Here is a 22,344-nt window from a genome sequence, read left to right as displayed (position 1 = left end):
GCAGTAAAATATTTTTATACAACAATCCGTTTCATAAACTAGACATGTTCAAGTTATGAAAAAATATGGTCGTGCTTTGTTCTACCTCGGGTAGGGGTATCTCAATTTTTAGGGGCCCAAGTTCCTCTACTATAAGGGCCTGATTTAACTAAGCTCCCAAGTAAAGAGTACTAAATTGCGTGTTCACTCCAAAAGTTTGCACGTTTGGTTGGTGGGCGTTTTGCGGGTGATCTACTAAGATTTGCGCGAATGACATCAGGTGCAAACCTTGTGGAGGCGGTAATATTTAAGTTAGTTTTTTTGCGTGTTCTACTGGTTTACATCACGGAGCGTTTGGACAGAAAGCAGGATGACTGCAAGCGCAAAATAGGTATTAGTGGGAGAGGCAAATAAACGCACAATACTTTCGAGTTATAGCAGATAAATCTCAATATTACAAAGAATATTTTGGTTATAAGAAAAACCTCGGCATTAAACAGGGCCTGTCTTTTCTTCCCTTCATCTTAAGAATGAAGTGTCATACATTGCGCAGGAGGTGTGAGCTGTGTCCTCTGTGGCACGGACGCTCTACACTCGCCGTTGTTGCGCACCGGACAGCTGGCCAGCGCTGTGTCTGATCGGATATAAATGCCCTGGAAAGAGGTATCGAAGACGGGGATACAAACAGTGGTGAGGTCCCCCAATCCAAGCGTCCTACAGAGTGCTCAGCAGCGGGCTTTAGAGGAAGGAGACGAGCGCATTATGGAGAGGAGCGCACCGGAGGGGGCGAGCTGGGGGAGAGACGCGCGACCCGAGAAAAAGGAAATCCCCAGTTTAAAATATAATGTTGGCGAAAAGAGGGAAATAGGAAGACATAAATGTCAATGTTGAAATTCTATACAATGCAGAGGCTGTGAATGTTCAGTTTTGTTTGGCTATATGGCAACAAGGTGTTCCTCTTCCTTAACGATTAGAATATTGAATCAAATTTAAAAATGAATGCATGCCATTTATTTTTCTGTCATTTGAAAGATGTAAACACTGTGATGTTGCGGCCTTCTTGACCTCTGAATTTCCATGCCAAAAATGCATTTTTGTCCTCCTCCTGGTCGTTTTTCTCATCCTCTGCCATTGTCGTTCGGTTGTGTGGAAAATGCTCTCGCGCACTGACTTGCAGCGCACCTGCGCACATAATGCCACCTGCTTCTGCATCCGCACAGTGCAACCTGCGTGTAGTGCCGTAAAGTAATCCCTACCGGCAATCCTTTGTTTGAGAAAGTAACTGTATTCAGAATACACCAATTTAAACTGTAACTAAAACGGAATACAATTACTCTTATTTTGTATTTTAAATACGTAACGCCGTTACATGTAATCCGTTACTTCCCAACCCTGCCGACACCACATGAATGCAGCATAAAGCATTCAATTATTTTACTTTCATTTCAGGTAAAGGAACATGGCCTCCGCTGGTTTTCTGCTCTTAACGCTCGCTGTCCTCAACAGTATAGGAAGTGTGAAGAGTATTGGTAAGTTCCTCCGTCGTATCAGATTTTGAAATATTTGATTCTTCTTGGTATTCATGTGATTCTTTCTTCACAGCCTTTGTGAAAATTCACTGCAAGACTCAAAACATCGGACAGTATGAGCAGGAGTCACGACTTGACTGTGTAATCCACTACTCGGGAGAAGTAGAAGATGCTGAAATCATGTTGGTAATTTGGAGTAGAGAGGGGGTTGAAGAACCTGTACTTAAATACGACCAAGGAAAACTAACATCGTTGCCTGGATATTCATTTGCTGAACCGTCCTGGAACAACAAGAACGTGAACGTATCCCTGCTCATTCACAAAACTGCTGTTAAGGACGAGGGAGATTATACATGTTATGTGTTCACAAACAGTGGTTTTAACACCAACCAAACCAGACTGAGCGTCACAGGTGAGCTCTAAGATAAAACGTTGCGTGAGCTTGTTGGCACACACACACACACACACACACACACACACACACACACACACATGGATCATTTTGAGGGAATGATTAATCTCCGAAGCAGCCCCTGAGAGCTCATTTTTTAAGTCATGAGTTGTGTGCGTCTGTGTAAACATTTATAAGATCTACTTAAAGACAGAAGATGGACTGCAGGAAAGATGTAATAGTGAGCTAGATTGAATGTAGATTGTGTTGAGAACTAGGGACTTTCCTTCCCCATCAGGCTGGTATTTCAATCAATCAATCTTTATTTGTATAGCGCCAATTCATAACAAATGCTATCTTGAGACACTTTACAAAAAGCAGGTAAAAGAGCTTACTCTTTGCTACATTACAAAGACCCCGCTTAATCCATCATGAGCACTTCCCATAGTACATTTAGAAACTGCAAGTACCTCAAGCAGGCCTGATAGTCGAAGGCTCTACCTCCCATCGTACAATTAGAGACTTTTGGTACCACGAGCAGGCCTGATAATCGAAGACTCTACCTCCCATCGTACAATTAGAGACCATGGAGAACTTACATCGTTGCCTGGATATTCATTTGCTGCTGAGCGATCCTGGAACAACAAGAACGTGAACGTATCCCTGCTCATTCACAAAACTGCTGTTAAGGACGAGGGAGTTTATACATGTTATGTGTCCACAGACAGTGGTTTTAACAAGAACCACACCAGACTGAACGTCACAGGTGATATGATAAATATATGATCAAACTCAAAATGTGACATCAAAAATCTGAATTCAAGCCATATTTTTTTGGGGGGGTTGGCTTTAAAGGAACATAGTGAATAGACAGTGTGTAGTGTGGTTACTATAGTAATATGTTTTTGTATAGTAAAGAGTCTGCTCCGTTGTTTAGTGGCCGAGGCAGAGGAAGAAACAAAAGCGAAGGAGAGAAGATGATGAAGAGGTTTTAAGGCGAGGGATTGGAAATGGAAATGAAAGAAAAGTCAAAGCATGGACGGTTAAGGTGAAGGTCAAAGATGAGCCATTCATCATGGCCTTTTCTTCAAATGCTCAAACATTACCAACATACTCCCGTGTTAAGAAAGTTCTGCTTTACAAATCTGGCAGGAAATCCTTTCTTTGCAGTGTTGATGGTGAAATGCTCCGATGTTGTTGCATCGCCATTATGCTGTGTTTGTTTAACCTTCGCTTCACGGGCGCTGTTTTGCATACACAACTCTGAGCAAAGATAGTAAGCATGAGAGATGGCTCACTCCTCCAGGAAATGATGTAGTCCACACACACAGGATGAGAAACGTGCCGTAAAGATACCATCGAGTTATCAACATAAAGCTTTGTTGGAAGGGGCTCGTCCAGAGTTTTTCGAATTGGGTGTCCCAACAGGAGAACAGACTTATGCAGGGGTGGCTCATAGTAAGTAATCTGTAAAATATATATCGCAACAGAGAGGAAACATTCAAAAAAATTTTAAGGACTCAAAAAAGAGAATTAAGTCTAAAGTCGCGGTTTGAAGAACTAACAAGAGGAAACGAGACAAATCGGCCCGCAAAGAAAGTTACTAGCAGCCTGATGTAAATCAGTTCAAATAGTACGCCCTTGGCAAATCAATTAGCCAATAATATTTAGGTTATTTTGGGATTGGCACCAGGGGTGGCCAATCAGATTTCAAGGGGGGGCCCACGCCAACCCTTTTTAGACACGCCCCTGTTTGTAGGCGGCTATAGATGTCGAAGATGTCGAAGATGGAAACTGTGTGAGTCCGACACAAACTCAAAACACAGAATCAGGCTGCCAGAAGCTGAATAAAGACGTTCCTGAAATGCGACATATTTCTATAAATCAAGATGTTAAAGAAGGGTGAATATTCAGCGTTATCAAATCGGATTTGCAGGTGTTTGTTTGTTTCTAGAATATGAAGAACCTGGGTGAACCTTAGGGCTTATTTGGCAGCACCCTTGATTTGAACACTAACTGTTATTTTAACCATGAGAGCTGAGTCCAAAGAGCAAAATATCCCCAGGAGTGTTTTGATTATGCAGGGGAAAAGAAAATCTTGGCAGCTCAGACTGAACTTGTAAACATTAAACCACAAAGAGGCTGAAGCTTCCTTAAAAAAACATTTCAGACAAGTCGGAGCAACTTTTCCTCCCACGTTGCTTCAGTTTTGTTTCCTTCCATCTTGTAAGACATCAATAAGTCTCCAAGTGTGACCCAGTACTTTCTCTAAACCATGGGGGGGGGTCAAGCTTCTTGTTTTCATGAAAGTTTTGATCCATTGTTCATACTCTTTGACGGGAAAACTCATGAACTGGTTCGTTGATATCTGTGCAGTGACCTTAGCCGAGCTGTTACAAGTCCCCACATCTGCTGAATGCAGTAAACGGTCACTTATCATCAGCTGATTAATATCTGTTTCGCAGTCGACAGTCGCGTGTTTGCAACACCAAAATCCCCTCCAGTCGTTTTGTCTGGGAGGGCAGATCATTAACTCAGACCCCCCCCCAGAGAGAAAGAGAAAGTGAATGTTTGCAGGTAAAAGTATCACAGGGGGAATTTCCCACCACTCCAAATATCTTCTTCTATGTTCTATCTTTATATCCATGTGAAGTATTACATCTGTAACTTTTTATTTTCTTCTATTTGATTTATTCAGGGCTGGGACAAGACACCAAAGACGCCAAAGACTCAAACATGATTTTGGCCACCAAGATAGTGGCTCCTGTGTTGGTCGTCGGGTCTCTGATCGTGGGGTTGCTAGTGTTGTTACTTTACAAAAGACAATCTTGGCGTGAGTACCATTAAATATATATCTGTATATTTAACATGGCAGCTTGAATCCAAAAACTGACCATTGAAAATGCATTCTTGTTTATTTAACATTTAGCCATCTTAACTTTAAATCTCTTGAAATTCAAAATGGTATTAATATATTGAAACCTATGTCATTTTGCACCAGAGGAGGATGTTGGATGCTGTCCTGCATCCTGGACTTTGCAAATGCATTGTTGTAAGATCTTAAAGGGGACATACTGTATTATGAAAAATCCTCTTCTACAGTGTTTTTGAACATATATTTGGGTAACCTGAGTGTCTACTGACCCACAAAATGTGAAATAAACCCATCCAGTCCTTTGTTTGTGGTCTGCATAAGTCTTACAACACAGAGAAAAATGCTCTGTTTCAAATGTGCTCTCCTTGTGATGTCACAGTGGGATTCTGGTAAAATATAAATAAAACCCTCCCCTGGTATCTCCACACATGGACTCCACCCCCAGACTAAAACAAAACTTTAGCACAGGTCGGCCATTTTTATTCTCTCTACAGAGGAGTGATGTCTACGGGGAAAACTCAGGGGGGCCTCATTACATTTAAAGAGATACACACACCAAAACGGAGCATTCTGAGAGAGCTGGTTTATACAGGGTCACAAACCTCCTCTGGTGCTTGATTCATGTTATATTTTGACCAAAGCACAGCACAGATGTTTCATTTGGACCACAGGGGACTGTTTGAAAAGGTGGAGAAGGGGGATAATATGACCTCTTTAAAGTACCAGTATCATGCACGAAACGGATCACTCACACTACTAGTCAAAGCGAACTGGCCTTTGTGGTCAAACGTGCTTGCCTAGTGTGAGTGTGCCCTTTGTTTCCTGTCAGAGCCAAAAGGAAATAAATACTCCTGACAATGGATAACACGAGGACTTTTGAAGGTGTCAGACACTAATTTGTGTCCCGAGTTTGTCTACAAACCCCCCAATTAAGAGAAAAGTCAATCCACTTTTCAGAAAATGTGTGCTCAAACAGGCCGTTTGGAGATTTTCCCGTCATGACATCACAAAGGGCAGTAGCCCCTCCCCCAGGTGGGTGACACTCCCACAGCTAGGTGTTTGTTCTGCCCTCTGAGTCTGCCTTCTCACCGTAAACAATAGGACATGGAGCGAGAAAGCCCGAGCCACCCAAGCCCTTCCAGAGAGGGGGTGTGGTCAGACACAGCTCATTTACATATTTAAAGGTACAGACACAGAAACAGCCTGTTCTGAGCAGGGCTGAAATAGAGGGGTTTATAGGCATGATCAAATACAGGATCAGAGTGGATTTAGAACATGAAACTTCACAGAAATGTTTTGAGGAGCTCTGAGACTTATTTAAACTGGTTGAAGAGGAGGAGGATATGTGACCTTTAAAACCCGCCTCAGCTCCAGCTCTCAGTTTGATCAGAGTGGATTTAGAACAAGAACATCACAACTTTCACCGTCATCTACCTTAGTGTAGCTAGTAGGAGTGTAAACCCACACAAAGCAAAAACAGAAAGCTGTAGAGAAGCTGCACGTTGTTGACTTGGCTGAACACAAGAGAAATCATTACGCAGGTAGACATTTTAAACCTCTTAAATCAGACTGTGTCTTTAATACCAGTGCGACTTATATTCCTGATTGTACAGTACTTTAAACACGTTCCACATAGCCCTACTGCCAGGCTTCCATTTCACCGTCATGGGCGGATGCAAACTGCACCTTGACCTGTTTGAAGAGTCTAACAACCTGAGGCAGTTTGAGTTTGAGGTTTTTTTAAATTTAATTCAACGAGGCGATGTGGGGCCTCCTGGGTTACATCTTCTGAAACATCATGTAACTAAATAACTCACCACAAACAGGTTTCACATGTCATTCCGATGCCTGTCCATGCATGTCCTCCTGCCTTGTTTTCAACTGTTGATAACTTCTGTCACATAACAACCATCGGTGTTCTAACTGGGCTCCAGGTGTTTGATGGTCTCCCTTTAATGTCTGATTTATGAGTTGTTCTGCGGTGTAGGGTGATGTCAATAAATTTACATGGTGTTGTTTTTACAGCCCATTGTCCTCCTCCATAATTATATATTGGGTTTTTTTTCAGGTGACCTCAAGCCGTTCACACAGCTGGAGGAAGGTGAGTCTCGAGAATGTCTTTGTGTTTAAAGTCACGATTTAATCTTCATTCACACTCTGACATTTCGTCTGTTTTTCAGGAGGGATGTTAAAGAAAGTCTGACTACAGGTAAATATAATTCAAACATTTGATTTGGATTGTCACTATTTAAACGTCAATATAATTCTAGTAAGAATTAGACGACATTAAAAAAAACAGTTTCGATACCTAGTCCCAAGTGCACAATTTTGGTTGAATTTCCATTTTTTATTGCCAAAAATGTACAAGCAAACTCCTGCACATTGTCTGAAATTGCACATAATACATTGGCAGCAATGTGTTTGTGCAATTTAGACAGTCACCACTTCTGCTGTCTGTTTGTTAGACATAAAAAATCATCACATCTTCATGACACATGAGTGTGAATTTGAATGAGCCATTGCAGCTTTGTGTTCAAAATATTAGGGCTTCAACACTTGCCACCTGCCAGAGCCCATTTTTCTCCACAGCCGAGTGAGCTGATGTGAAAACACAGCAGGATATAATCAGGAGAATTCAGCTCAAGCCAATAGGAGGGGGGGAGTGACGTTTATATACTGTGACTGCTGCACCGTGCATATAGATTTTCAGGCAGATGTGAAAACAGCTTGTGACTGAAGGTCTTTAGTTTTTATTAAAGCTTCAATACTTTTTGATACAATGCATCATTAAGGATTCTCAGATTGTCTTATTTTAAAACAAGTGGCATCAAAAACTGTTGCAAATTCAAACAACCAAACAAGGTAATAAGTTTGTTACTAACCCTCCCTCTTCCTTTCTTTTTCTCTTCATCTCTCTGTGCAGGAGAAACCAAGACCACTCTTACTGACGACCACTGAACTCAACACTTCTTGTTTGCTTGAGCCTGCGTCAGCATTTTAACTTTTCCTAATGCAAACATCCATGTACATAACCAGGTAAAGCTGTGATTTAACAGAAACTGTAAGCGCTTTGTTCACCCTTAATCTACCAAGTAAACAAGCTCCAATCAAGTTTAAAATGTCAACAAAGACTGATATATCGCTGACAACAGGAGTAAAAGGGGTCCAGGTCAGGCTCTGTTGTCTTAAAGTAACCACATTGGGAACCGTTCCGACATCACGAAGTCTCTGATGTTGATTTATGGAGGACAAAAGTGTATAATGTGATGATTCAGCCTCCTTCTTACTCCCTCTTCACATTCCATGTCTTTAGTGAAGGGTTAGAATCATGAAATACTTTTAATTCGTGTGTGTGTGTATTTTAAGGAAATGCAACTGACTACAGTAGTCCAATTGAAAGAAAGTATGTTATATTTTCTTATTGCCATAAATGCCTTTAAAGTAGCCACTACGGGGCGCTGGTAGCCTAGTAGTTAGCTTGCATGCCCCATGTACGGGTGCTTAAGTCCTCCAAGCGGGCGACCTGGGTTTGAGTCCAACCATTGGCTGCTTTGCCGCCTGTCTTTCCCCACTCTCTCTCCATCTCCCTCCCTGATTTCTGACTGTCCTCTCTGTAAATAATAAAACCCCCAAAGCAGACTGAGTCTCCTCTTCAGCCATCACTGAATCAAAGACTGTGTGGGGATTCACCTGAGCATCAACTTTCAAAAGTCCAGAGCAGACAAAATAAAGGGTGAAGAGGGGGGGCAGCTGCTTGAGCAACAATAAAAGTCTATGGAGCAGAAAGGGAGGAATATGCAGCTTTAAATGCAGCGTGTTACTTGTAAGCTGATCTTTTTTTTGTTTTTCATCTTGTCATAGGATTTGCAGAAAAATGGATTAAATACAGAATAAGTTTATCCTGCCAAGATGCTCGTTAGGAACATTTTTTATGATTTAAGTGCTCTGTACTGTGGTATGAATGTTGTGCAAGGATGTCAGCTCACACTGTAAGTGCTCATACTCAACGGTCTGATTATAAATCACCACCTGTGTGCTCACACTGTGTCTCATATGCACGGCTCGAACACAAAACGCTGTGTTCCCCGGCAGCTGGAGGTCGGCAGCTATTTCCTGCCAACGTTTCTTTTATTCATATATGTTGTGCCAGGAGGGGTTAGAGGCATAAAAACAGGCGTGCCTGCTGTTGCCATGGTGCTTTCAGACACTCTCTGCCAGTCTGCGCGGGCGCAATCAGGAGAACAAAAAAGTTTGGGAATTTCATTCACTGTGTGAGAGTATGTAGTCATAAGACAAACATTTCAGGAATGCCAGACATCCATCAAACTGGTCGGAGGCAACAGAGCAGGCTGTGATAGGCCCTTTTTTTGAGGTTTGGTTTATTTAACTTTTTTCACAACCGAGTTCTCAGAGAAACCGCCTCGCATGCCTTTAAAATCTTGAATTCTGATCGAGCCTGCATGTCAAGCTCGAGCCTGTCAGACCAAATATTCTCTACTGTACTGAAGACAAGCCAAAAGTGGAAAACAAAACTCCTAATCAACATCCATATATGTGAATGATTAACTGTTCTGTAACACACAGTTAATCATTGACCTGGTTGGAGAAAAAGCAGTGCCACAATAAATGTAACATAGATGAGTTTATGAAATCAACGACAAACGTCCTTAAACTACTGTCAGTCATTCAGATTCTGTATGTCGTGAACATTAGCTTTATATACATGTATGTGTTTGTAAAATGAACTGTATACTCTTTATTTTTTTATCGTGTTTTTAGCACTAGCACCTTGTACAAACTGTGAATTGTGATTGTATGGTAATAAAACAAAGTCTAAATAAAAAAAACATAAAACAACCCTGTGATAAAGTTTCATGTGTGTCATGAAGGATAGCTCTTGTTTAATGAAAATAAAAAATACATTCAGGCAAAGGTGGTGCAGCTGTCGATGTAGTTGTTGATGACGATGTATTAAAGGTCACACATTATCCAAAATACAATTAAACACTAATGTGTCTCTAGTCCGTCTACACACCACCCCCCAGTTATGAGAAAAGTCCATCCTCTAAGTCTTTTGCCTGCTCCACTTTTCAGAAAATGTGTGCTCAAACAGGCCGTTTTGGAGATTTTCCCTTCATGACATCACAAAGGGCAGTAACCCCTCCCCCAGGTGGGTGCTTAAAGCTGTTTGTTTGCACTTACTGACGTCGTTTCATCCGCTCTAGATCCTCACTTGTCTTGTTCTTACTCCCTGATGTTCGTCAGGGAGCCCCGTGTGAAAACATCTGCACACTCTCTGATATTCTACTTCGCACCGCTCCTCTCTCGGTTGGTGGCATGTTTTTAAAGATGTTGTCTTGTTTTGGCCCATTTCCGTTTTCATCTTCTTCCCTTATATGTTCATCTGATGACAGAGCAGCTTATCGCCACACAAGATCTGATTTATTCACGACCTGTCAAAGCATTCATCACACTTCCTCGTTCTCTTCACTTTCTTTAAAACCGACTCGTAAGCGCACTAAAGCACCAAATGTTCATGTGATTGCAGCACTATTTGATCTCTCTGGTTATGGATGTCTCTTAAGCTGTTTTCACACAGGACAGCCTGCCAACTGAAATCCATCTGAGTTGCATTTTCAGTGAGTCCGACTCGATAATGCAGGATTTCCCAATCTTGGGGTACCACATGGAGTCCAAATGGGGTCCCCTGAAATTTCAAATTATTGACCAAAATAAAATATATAAATAATATGCCTTAATTAAGCTACAAGACGGTATCCAGTTCCTTGTAGCACATGCTAAAAACGATCCAGCATTGTAAAATACAAGCTCACCTGGCTGTACACATCAGACACTGAGAAACATAAAATCCCCCTTTGTGCACCAATCTCACCCCGGCCTGTCTGCCCCGGTCTCAAGCAAAAAGCTCTATGTGTTTTGGATGTCTGTGGTCCCCAGAGCTTTGTGAAGTCAAACTGAGCTCACAATCCATTAAAGGTTGGGAACCACGGCATATAATGACAGATTCTGCCTTTATATTAATGCTGTGGTTAATTGGACGTATTCAAAGTATCAATAAACGAGTAGACAAGAACACACTGGCACGAATAAAGCAGCTTCATGATGTGCACATGGATCCTTGGTTGTCACTGGCCGGGTAATATGAATAAATGTGAGCTAAGATGAGCTGGGATCTTTTTAACTAAAAATTCCAAAAAATCATGATATGGCTGAATTTGTTTGTTTTTCATATCAGCATTAAATACCTTCCTCATCATATCATATCAGTATCACTTTCCTCCAGATCAAACTTCAATAAGTCAAGATTCAATTCCTGTAAATCATTATAGACTGGAATGCTGCCATCAACTGGACAAACAGCAACACAACAGGTTGATGATCATAACAGAGCTCACTATATGATGCTGTTTTTTAGTAGAGCATTTTTTTATTTACTATTTGTTTTAAACAGACAAAAGTCATTTCAATGGAAACCTGAGCTGTAGTTTCCACGTTTCAAGGACAATATGAGCATGTAAACAATAAGGTTCCTTTTCCAGTTTGCCATAATCCAAATAAATCACTTTGCTGTTGACTTAAATCATTCCCACAATGGTCAACAGAATACCAAGTTTAAAATCTGCTCTAGATATCTCCTGCAGTTACTGTTTCAGTTTGGTTTGTTGGTTCTGCCTGCATCTAAATCCAGCCTGCAGAACAAGTGAGATAAGCTCCTGTTGTGGTGAACAGAGAAAGAAGAATGCTTCCATAAATAGAACTGATCCAGATCAGCTCTGTTGAAATAAAGTCCACTTTCTGACAAAGAGTACTGCCGTGCAGACAACACAAGTTTTCAAAGTATTACCCGTAGCATAAACAACATTCATTCATTTCTGTTGTTGTTGCTGCTACTCTGTTTGTCTCTGTCTGTCTTTTTCTTTACATCTGTCTGTCTATCTCACTTTACAAGCCCAACACCATTGTGACAGATGGCCCCTCAACCAAGCAGAAACCTCTGGTGTCGAAAAATGTGGGAAAAAAAAGTGTCCACTAGAGGCTGGCTGCAGAAGCACCAGAAGTCACATACACACCCCATTTTAAAAACGCTACAGTATAAATAAACATGTTTTCAACCTGGTTTAAATAACTAAATAGGTCTGGTTAGCTCATATCTCGATCGGCACACACTGTAAGATGGGTGATTTTTTTTAACAACTCAGCTGTTTTGATTTTATGAAGGATAAGCGTTATTCAAAATAAGGAGCGTAGCTGAGCTAAATGACAAGCGGACACGGTGTAACGGTTTGTCAGAAGGCTTAAAATCCGCCTCAGCTCGTTAGGTTGAATGAAAGTTAGGCTGAGACGTGATTTCCAGCATGGAGACCGCCATCAGTGGGATTCCAGCGCCCCCTGCAGGAACAGATGGGTGAAATCACTCAGGCTTCGTATATTCATATTTACAGTGTACGAGTTCAACATGAGTCTGGTCCTTTTCGAGGTTTCTGTCTGTTTTCTTGCCACTATAAATTTGTTAAATGTTGCTTAGCGCTCCTACACGTTGCTTTGCAGGATGCACGCTGGAGCTGTTGAAGCCTTGCTCAAGGGCAGTACTCGGGTAGTGACCTGGCACCTCTCCAGCTTCCATATTTTGGTCTTCACCAGGACTTGAACCAGCGACCCTTCAGGTTCCCAAACCAAGTCTCCACAGACTGAGCTACTGCCGCCCCAAAGAGTTTTGGAGTGGCGGCTGCTGCGGGAGCCTCCCTCAGTAATTTTTTGACTTTTTTAAATTCTTTTTTGTGACTCATAAAAATCCCATCACTTTGACTTTAAGGTGTTTTATGTGCTTTATTGGGTCCATTTGTAGGTTGTTGTTGTTGGCCCCTTAGGTCTTAGTTGACACAGCAGACAGCCAGCAGCCTTCATCTGTCAATCAAAGCGACTACGCCCCAGATCATGTATAACTGGTAGCTTTGATTTTGAGTTTAACCACAATGCATCCTTCTTGTCATGAATAAAGAAAGCTTTGAAGACCAAAGCTCTTCTTTTGTTTTGTTGCTGTTTTGTGCCCCATGTGGCCACTTGAAGAAGTGCAGTTGTTTTGCACTTCCTGTTAGCTTCACTGTTAGCTTGTTAGGTTACTGCTTGATATGTTGTCATAATTGTTTCAAAGAAAACCTGTAAAGCATGTGCATGTTTTCATGAAGTGTTTTTTTGTAAAACATGAAGTGTGCAATGCACGAGCATTCACACTAATACAAATAATTATAAAATACATAGATGATATTTATGTGTCCTCATGAGGCACAAAGCTGGAATCAACAGGAGAGGAGTGAGAGCAGGTGAGGGCTAGAGTCTGTTGAAAGTATTTGAGGACACCTGGTGGACAGCTCGGGCATGGCAGGTTATAGGAAGGAGGAGGAGATTAATTAGGGGCCTAGGAGAAGGGAGCAGTCTGTTTTCAGAAAGGTGCTTGGAGCTCTGAAGAATATGCTTAAAATCACAGCAACGCTGTAATTCTATATCCTTTATTTTCCTCCTTTACAATGGAAGCCTCAGAGCTTCAGTTCAGACGATTACCAGAAGAGGGCAGCATTGGAGGACAACATACACTCTCTTGCAGGAAGTGCAGATGGATGGATAGCACTTGTGCAGAATCTTCAAAGACACTTCTGGACCCTTAATTGACACAAAATATTTCCTTGGTAATAACAAAGTGTTTTTCCAGTCAATGCCAGTGTACAGATTATTCCAAACATAGATGCAGGTTTACTACAGGTGTCCCTCTGAACTATTTCTCTTGTACATTAGTTATTAGTTTTAACACTTAGAAAAGAATCAGAACAGATTTTGGCCCAAGGCCTCATTCAGATTGTCATATATATATATTTTTTTCATGTTAGCAAGGGCTGAAAAATATTCCTAAAATAGAAAATGTTCTGTACAATGTATGTTTTTTCTTTTTTTTCCGACTGCTTTTACTATTTTCCACATTTTTTGTCAACTATGAAAATAAACCTAGGCACAATTTTTGCAAACAAGCGGACTGTTGTTTCACCATTCAATAACCTGAGCTTAATACAGAATTTACAAAAAAATGAACCACATTATTTGTTAACAGGCTTGATTCTGAGAAAACAAATTTAAAAAAAAAGTAGAATGAAGAAATCTAAGTATTTGATTCCCTTTTAATAAAGGGTTTCTTTTGCTAGCCTTTTGATTGTGATCTACAAAGCCTTACTATTTTTTTTTTAAATAATGAGAAGACAATAGTCTTTCCCTGTAATTAGTTATTGTGTATTTACCTTATTCTTGGAAGATAAAGATAAAGATAAAGATAAAGATAAAAATAAAGATAAACTTTATTGATCCCCCGTGGGGGAAATTTGTGCATTAGAGTAGCTCCAGAAAACAAGGGACAGGAATATACTTATAAAAAATAAAAATAGAAGTTAAAAACAGATCAAACATATTTACATCATTTAAATAAAAAAATACAATAATGTAAAAAAAATACAATAATGTAAAAAAATAATGTAGTGCAGTGACCAATTTTAACAAACCCAATATGGTTTAGAAAAGTCACTTGAGGGATGAATGTGGAAGCTTTCTGACGCGTGCTTAGCTCGAAAAAATGAACACAGTCCATTGATGATTTGATTTGGATATTTCAATCCATTTCTTTTTAAACACTTCTTATCAAATAAAGGAAAATAAGACGAACCACTGTTTATAAATAAAACAAACAAATCCGCGTTGGATGCGTTTAACTCCGACAGGCTGACACGGTAAAAAAAAACTGTTTGCCTCCATTCAATCACCTGTCCCACCTCACCTGGAGCCTTGCCTTAACCACAGCATCCGCCCAGGCTACACATAGTGCCCAGTAGAGGGCCAACACACACAAGCACAAGGAAAATAGCATCACACAAAACAAACACCTCATTTGGCTCCAACAAGTAGCATGAGTGCAAGATCATTTATTGTGATTGGTTGTACATTGTCGAAGGTCTATGATGCTCCAACCTTATCTGGCCAATTTTACCTGACTTCACCCTATATGATGAAACAGCACATCTTCTCCTTTTCAGATTACACTAAGCTGCTGTCGCCTTTTCTCCCTGCTCCTCTAGAAGTGGACTTTCTCCCGCAGAGCTCGAAAAAACTGCCAAATGCTTTATTGACTGCGGTCAAACCAGCCGCTCCTCGAGTTTACATGGTGAAGTGAGCCGCCCCTAAATTTGAAGTGCCCACGTATTCTGATCTTTATGGTAAATGCTCCGGACTGGAGGCTTACTTCACCATGTAAACTCGAGGAGCGGCTGGTTTGACCGCAGTCTATAAAGCATTTGGCAGTTTTTAGAGAACGATCTAATTACTGCCTTCTTATGCAAGTACACAAAACACCAATGTGGTAAATTTTGTCCTGCAACCCTAGTGGTGCCAATACATTTATGGACTAAATGGTAGGCTGCTGGCATGTTCCACCACTAGTGGATTGTTTTTAATTCTGCCAAATGTGCTTTCCTTCATCATTCAGCATTCATTTTGCCACTTGTTAAACTCTAATAGTAGAGGAACAAACCCCCCAAAAAGGCTTTAGTTTTCGAGATACCCCTACCCGAGGTAGAACAAAGCACGACCATATTTTTTCATAACTTGAACATGTGTAGTTTATGAAACGGATTGTTGTATAAAAATATTTTACTGCAAAATAACTTTTTTTGGATGTTTCATGCATCTTACCAAAAAACGAAAATAGGTCAAATTAGGGCTTCTCCAAAAGTGACAGCTCTGGGAATCAGAATCAGAATTTCACCAAATATGGACAGGATGTTCACAGATAGTTATTAGTTACAATTATGCAAAGTTTTTATCAATACTATTTTCATTTTTTGAATTTTTCACACTTAAACACACATGTAGTTTAGGCGGAAATTGAAAATTGAAACAAAAATTCAAAAGGTATGTATATCAAAGTCTGTCATTTTTTAAGTAAGGACACCAAACATTAAAATATGTCATTTGTATCTTCTTTAGACTGTTATCTCAACATAAAAGCAAGTTATGTGACTTCTCACTTGACCCTATGCTGTCACCAGCCCCAAACAGCAAACTAGTGCAGCCAGGATTTCAGGGCGACCTGGTACAATGGGGCCCTATGGATGTGTATGTGGGAGGAGGTGGCCACAAACAATAGATTAAGACTCAACAACAAGACACAATATAATTGTATTCTGTAAGATATATATATAATTAAACATTTTATAGTTATTTCTAATACATTTTGTCTCATATTTTCTATCTTGTATATGATTTATATGATGACACTCAGAGTCAACCCGCTGCTTTCAACAATATTATCACCTATGACATTGTTTCTATTTCATTCTAAAAAATTAAAGCATTGTCTTGACATCAGTTGTGAAATATTAATGATCTAAAAAACAGTATTGATATATATAACCCTGAGTTCTTAGAAATTAAACATACTTCATATAGTCTATTTGTATATCGGCCATACAGCCTGTTGTAGTTTTTTTAATGTATTTCAGTCATATAAAGATGGTGTGTCGTCACCATATCTCCTGCTTTTAAGAAGAACCCTAGTTACTCCAGAGGATACACTGGATGAAGGGATTGTTTTTATAATACCCTAAGTATGATAAAGTGTTAAAAAAAAAAGCTACAATAGCTATTTTTGTTGAATGATTTATCAGGCAACCAATGGAGCTGGGATACAAAACAATTCTTATGATGGCGTAAATGTGTGTAAGGTAAATTAGGATAACAATCATGCAGACATGTTTATAAAAAACGTCTTTATACACTTATTTTACCTCATTATATATAATGACATTTGAGTTTTAAATGCTAAATACAAAGGATGATTTCCACTTAAGACAATATGGCTGTGAACCTGAGAGCTTAACACCGTACAACTAAAAACCTTTGTGTCACACTTAAGCATCCCCTGGAGACAAAGTTTGACCTCTTATCTCTTCGCTGATCTTGTCCTGTGCTTATGTAATTTGTGTTTACTGATGAAAAATCTCCTTCTGCCAAGTTTGAACTGTCAAATATATCCCTAACTCTGAATCTTGGCTGTAGAAAATGACAGCAACCCGCTGAAAGCAGTAACGAATAAGAATAACTTCACAGAAGAAAATATATTCTATCTTAAGGTCTTGTTTGCTTTTGTAAACCATTTCACGATATCAGTTTAAGTGAGCTCCATAACCAACCAAAACAATCCTCCCAGGAGCTTTAAGAAAACAACTGCTGCAGAAAATAACCATCAACAAAATCAACCAACCAAACAAAGATAACACAAACAAATCAGGACAACATAACAAAATCAAGACATCATAACTAAATCAAGACAACACAACCAAAGACAACACAACCACATCAAGACAACATAACCAAATCAAGACAACACAACCAAAGACAACACAACCAAAGACAACACAACCAAAGACAACACAACCAAATCAAGACAACATAACCAAATCAAGACAACACAACCAAAGACAACACAACCAAAGACAACACAACCAAAGACAACACAACCAAATCAAGACAACATAACCAAATCAAGACAACATAACCAAATCAAGACAACACAACCAAAGACAACACAACCAAAGACAACACAACCAAAGACAACACAACCAAATCAAGACAACATAACCAAATCAAGACAACACAACCAAAGACAACACAACCAAAGACAACACAACCAAATCAAGACACCACAACCAAATCAAGACAACACAACCAAATCAAGACAACATAACCAAATCAAGAAAACACAACCAAAGACAACACAACCAAATCAAGACATCATAACTAAATCAAGACAACACAACCAAAGACAACACAACCAAATCAAGACAACACAACCAAAGACAACACAACCAAAGACAACACAACCAAAGACAACACAACCAAATCAAGACACCACAACCAAATCAAGACAACACAACCAAATCAGGACAACATAACCAAATCAAGACATCATAACAAAATCAAGACACCACAACCAAATCAAGACAACACAACCAAAGACAACACAACACAACCAAAGACAACACAACCAAATCAAGACACCACAACCAAAGACAACACAACCAAATCAAGACAACACAACCAAAGACAACACAACCAAATCAAGACAACACAACACAACCAAAGACAACACAACCAAATCAAGACACCACAACCAAATCAAGACAACACAACACAACCAAAGATAACACAACCAAATCAAGACAACACAACACAACCAAAGATAACACAACCAAATCAAGACACCACAACCAATGACAACACAACCAAAGACAACACAACCAAATCAAGACAACACAACCAAATCAAAACGTCACAACTAAATCAAGACAACACAACCAAAGACAACACAACCAAATCAAGACATCATAACTAAATCAAGACAACACAACCAAAGACAACACAACCCAATCAAGACAACACAACCAAAGACAACACAACCAAATCAAGACACCACAACCAAAGACAACACAACCAAATACAACACAACCAAAGACAACACAACCAAATCAAGACACCACAACCAAATCAAGACACCACAACCAAATCAAGACAACACAACCAAATCAAGACACCACAACCAAATCAAGACAACACAACCAAATCAAGACACCACAACCAAAGACAACACAACCAAAGACAACACAACCAAATCAAGACACCACAACCAAATCAAGACAACACAACCAAATCAAATCAACACAACCAAAGACAACACAACCAAAGACAACACAACCAAATCAAGACACCACAACCAAAGACAACACAACCAAAGACAACACAACCAAATCAAGACAACACAACCAAATACAACACAACCAAAGACAACACAACCAAATCAAGACAACATAACCAAATCAAGACAACACAACCAAAGGCAACACAACCAAATCAAGACAACATAACCAAATCAAGACAACACAACCAAAGACAACACAACCAAATCAAGACAACACAACCAAATCAAGACAACACAACCAAAGACAACACAACCAAATCAAGACAACACAACCAAATACAACACAACCAAAGACAACACAACCAAATCAAGACAACATAACCAAATCAAGGCACCACAACCAAAGACAACACAACCAAATCAAGACAACACAACCAAATCAAGACAACACAACCAAAGACAACACAACCAAATCAAGACAACACAACCAAAGACAACACAACCAAATACAACACAACCAAATCAAGACAACACAACCAAATCAAGACAACACAACCAAAGACAACACAACCAAATCAAGACAACACAACCAAATACAACACAACCAAAGACAACACAACCAAATCAAGACAACACAACCAAATCAAGGCACCACAACCAAAGACAACACAACCAAATCAAGACAACGTAACCTAATTATCATTGATGATGATAGTTTTTGTTTGATAACGACGACTTATAAGATGGTTTCTATACTGATTGAGCTCCCAAGAAACTGCTGTCAATGTTGTGCTTTGCCTCTGTGCACTGCCTGTCAGCATTAGTGTCCGATCTGACTTAAAGCTGTTAATTTGCATTTACTGACATTGTTTTCCTCCTCTCTAGATCCTCGCTTTTGTTTTACTTACTCTCTGATGTATGTTGCTTTGGATAAAAGTGTCTGCTATATAAATTGTAGAACTGTAGAAATGCATTCAACACAATCAAATACAGCAAAATAAAGGCAATCGACAAAAAGTAGACAATATTGACACAATAACCACATGCAGCCAACACAACAAAATGCAAGGAAAAGTCATTACAGGCAATCCAGCCACAGACAATAGAACATAGCTAAATGTATTTTCAAACAAAAAGGTTGTGAGTTTGGTTATATGTTGTCATTTTTCTTAGAATAGATTATATGAATGGAGAATCCGAAGGGGACTATTATCTTTGGAGGCAGGGCAATGTTGATCAGACGCTAAATGCTCATCAGACTAAAGCCAGTGGGTGTACAAGTGATTTTGATGCCTGAGAAAGGTTTAACCATCTGCAATCTTTTCTATTGATGATCTAGTTATGGTGTCTTGATTTGGTTATGGTGTCTTGATTTGGTTGTGGTGTCTTGATTTGGTTGTGGTGTCTTGATTTAGTTATGGTGTCTTGATTTGGTTGTGGTGTCTTGATTTGGTTGTGGTGTCTTGATTTAGTTATGGTGTCTTGATTTAGTTATGGTGTCTTGATTTGGTTGTGGTGTCTTGATTTAGTTGTGGTGTCTTGATTTGGTTGTGGTGTCTTGATTTGGTTATGGTGTCTTGATTTAGTTATGGTGTCTTGATTTGGTTGTGTTTTTTGGTTGGTTGACTTTGTTGATAGTTATTTTCTGCAGCAATTGTTTTCTTAAAGCTCCTGTGAGGTAAGAGGTCAAACTTTGTCCACAGGGGATGCTTAAGTGTGAGACAAAGATTTTTAGTTGCAAAATGTTAAGCTCTCAGGTTCGCAGTCAGTTTGTCTAAACGTGGAAATCGTCCTTTGTAATTAGCATTTAAAACTCAAATGTCATTATATATAATGAGGTAAAATAAGTGTATAAAGACGTTTTTTATAAACATGTCTGCATGATTGTTATCCTAATTTACCTTACACACATTTACGCCATCATAAGAATTGTTTTGTATCCCAGCTCCATTGGTTGCCTGATAAATCATTCAACAAAAATAACTATTGTAGCTTTTTTTTTAACACTTTATCATACTTAGGGTATTATAAAAACTATCCCTTCATCCAGTGTATCCTCTGGAGTAACTAGGGTTCTTCTTAAAAGAAGGAGATATGGTGATGACACACCATCTTTATATGACTGAAATACATTAAAAAAACTACAACAGGCTGTATGGCCGATATACAAATAGACTATATGAAGTATATTTAATTTCTAAGAACTCAAGCTTATATATATCAATACTGTTTTTTAGATCATTAATATTTCACAACTGATGTCAAGACAATGCTTTAATTTTTTAGAATGAAATAGAAACAATGTCATAGTTGACAATATTGTTGAAAGCAGCGGGTTGACTCTGAGTGTCATCATATAAATCATATACAAGATAGAAAATATGAGACAAAATGTATTAGAAATAACTATAAAATGTTTAATTATATATATATTACAGAATACAATTATATTGTGTCTTGTTGAGTCTTAATCAATTGTTTGTGGCCACCTCCTCCTACATACACATTCATAGGGCCCCATTGTACCAGGTCGCCCTGAAATCCTGGCTGCACTAGTTTCCTGTTTGGGGCTGGTGACAGCATAGGGTCAAGTGAGAAGTCACATAACTTACTTTTATGTTGAGATAACAGTCTAAAGAAGATACAAATGACATATTTTAATGTTTGGTGTCCTTACTTAAAAAATGACAGACTTTGATATACATTTACCTTTTCAAGTGTTAAAAATTCAAAAAATGAAAATGGTATTGATAAAAACTTTGCATAATTGTAACTGATAACTATCTGTGAACATCCTGTCCATATCTGGTGAAATTCTGATTCTGATTCCCAGAGATACGTGTGATAAGGCTAGAGCTGTCCCTTTTGGAGAAGCCCTAATTTGACCTATTTTCATTTTTTGGTAAGATGCATAAAACATCCAAAAAAAAGTTATTTTGCAGTAAAATATTTTTATACAACAATCCGTTTCATAAACTAGACATGTTCAATTTATGAAAAAATATGGTCGTGCTTTGTTCTACCTCGGGTAGGGGTCTCTCAACTTTTAGGGGCCCAAGTTCCTCTACTATAAGGGCCTGATTTAACTAAGCTCCCAAGTAAAGAGTACTAAATTGCGTGTTCACTCCAAAAGTTTGCACGTTTGGTTGGTGGGCGTTTTGCGGGTGATCTACTAAGATTTGCGCGAATGACATCAGGTGCAAACCTTGTGGAGGCGGTAATATTTAAGTTAGTTTTTTTGCGTGTTCTACTGGTTTACATCACGGAGCGTTTGGACAGAAAGCAGGATGACTGCAAGCGCAAAATAGGTATTAGTGGGAGAGGCAAATAAACGCACAATACTTTCGAGTTATAGCAGATAAATCTCAATATTACAAAGAATATTTTGGTTATAAGAAAACCTCGGCATTAAACAGGGCCTCTCTTTTCTTCCCTTCATCTTAAGAATGAAGTGTCATACATTGCGCAGGAGGTGTGAGCTGTGTCCTCTTTGGCACGGACGCTCTACACTCGCCGTTGTTGCGCACCGGACAGCTGGCCAGCGCTGTGTCTGATCGGATATAAATGCCCTGGAAAGAGGTATCGAAGACGGGGGTACAAACAGTGGAGAGGTCCCCCAATCCAAGCGTCCTACAGAGTGCTCAGCAGCGGGCTTTAGAGGAAGGAGACGAGCGCATTATGGAGAGGAGCGCACCGGAGGGGGCGAGCTGGGGGAGAGACGCGCGACCCGAGAAAAAGGAAATCCCCAGTTTAAAATATAATGTTGGCGAAAAGAGGGAAATAGGAAGACATAAATGTCAATGTTGAAATTCTATACAAT

General features: G+C 39.5%; 1 protein-coding gene and 1 long non-coding RNA gene across 3 annotated transcripts in view; both read left to right on the top strand.

The window, feature by feature from the left end:
- Window positions 1-22,344, top strand: part of LOC110005197 (CD276 antigen homolog) — a 161,511-nt gene that overhangs the window by 61,622 nt on the left and 77,545 nt on the right. The gene's annotated exons all lie outside the window — the stretch shown is intronic.
- On the top strand, window positions 4,602-9,489 carry LOC136180333 (uncharacterized). Its single transcript, XR_010667000.1, has 3 exons — window positions 4,602-6,875; window positions 6,955-6,983; window positions 7,698-9,489. It is a non-coding gene; the product is annotated as an uncharacterized lncRNA (long non-coding RNA).

Source organism: Labrus bergylta, chromosome 1, assembly GCF_963930695.1.
Source record: "Labrus bergylta chromosome 1, fLabBer1.1, whole genome shotgun sequence".
Taxonomy (NCBI): domain Eukaryota; kingdom Metazoa; phylum Chordata; class Actinopteri; order Labriformes; family Labridae; genus Labrus; species Labrus bergylta.
The sequence above is the reverse complement of the archived record's forward strand: the minus strand, read 5'-3'. Positions and strand labels throughout refer to the sequence as shown.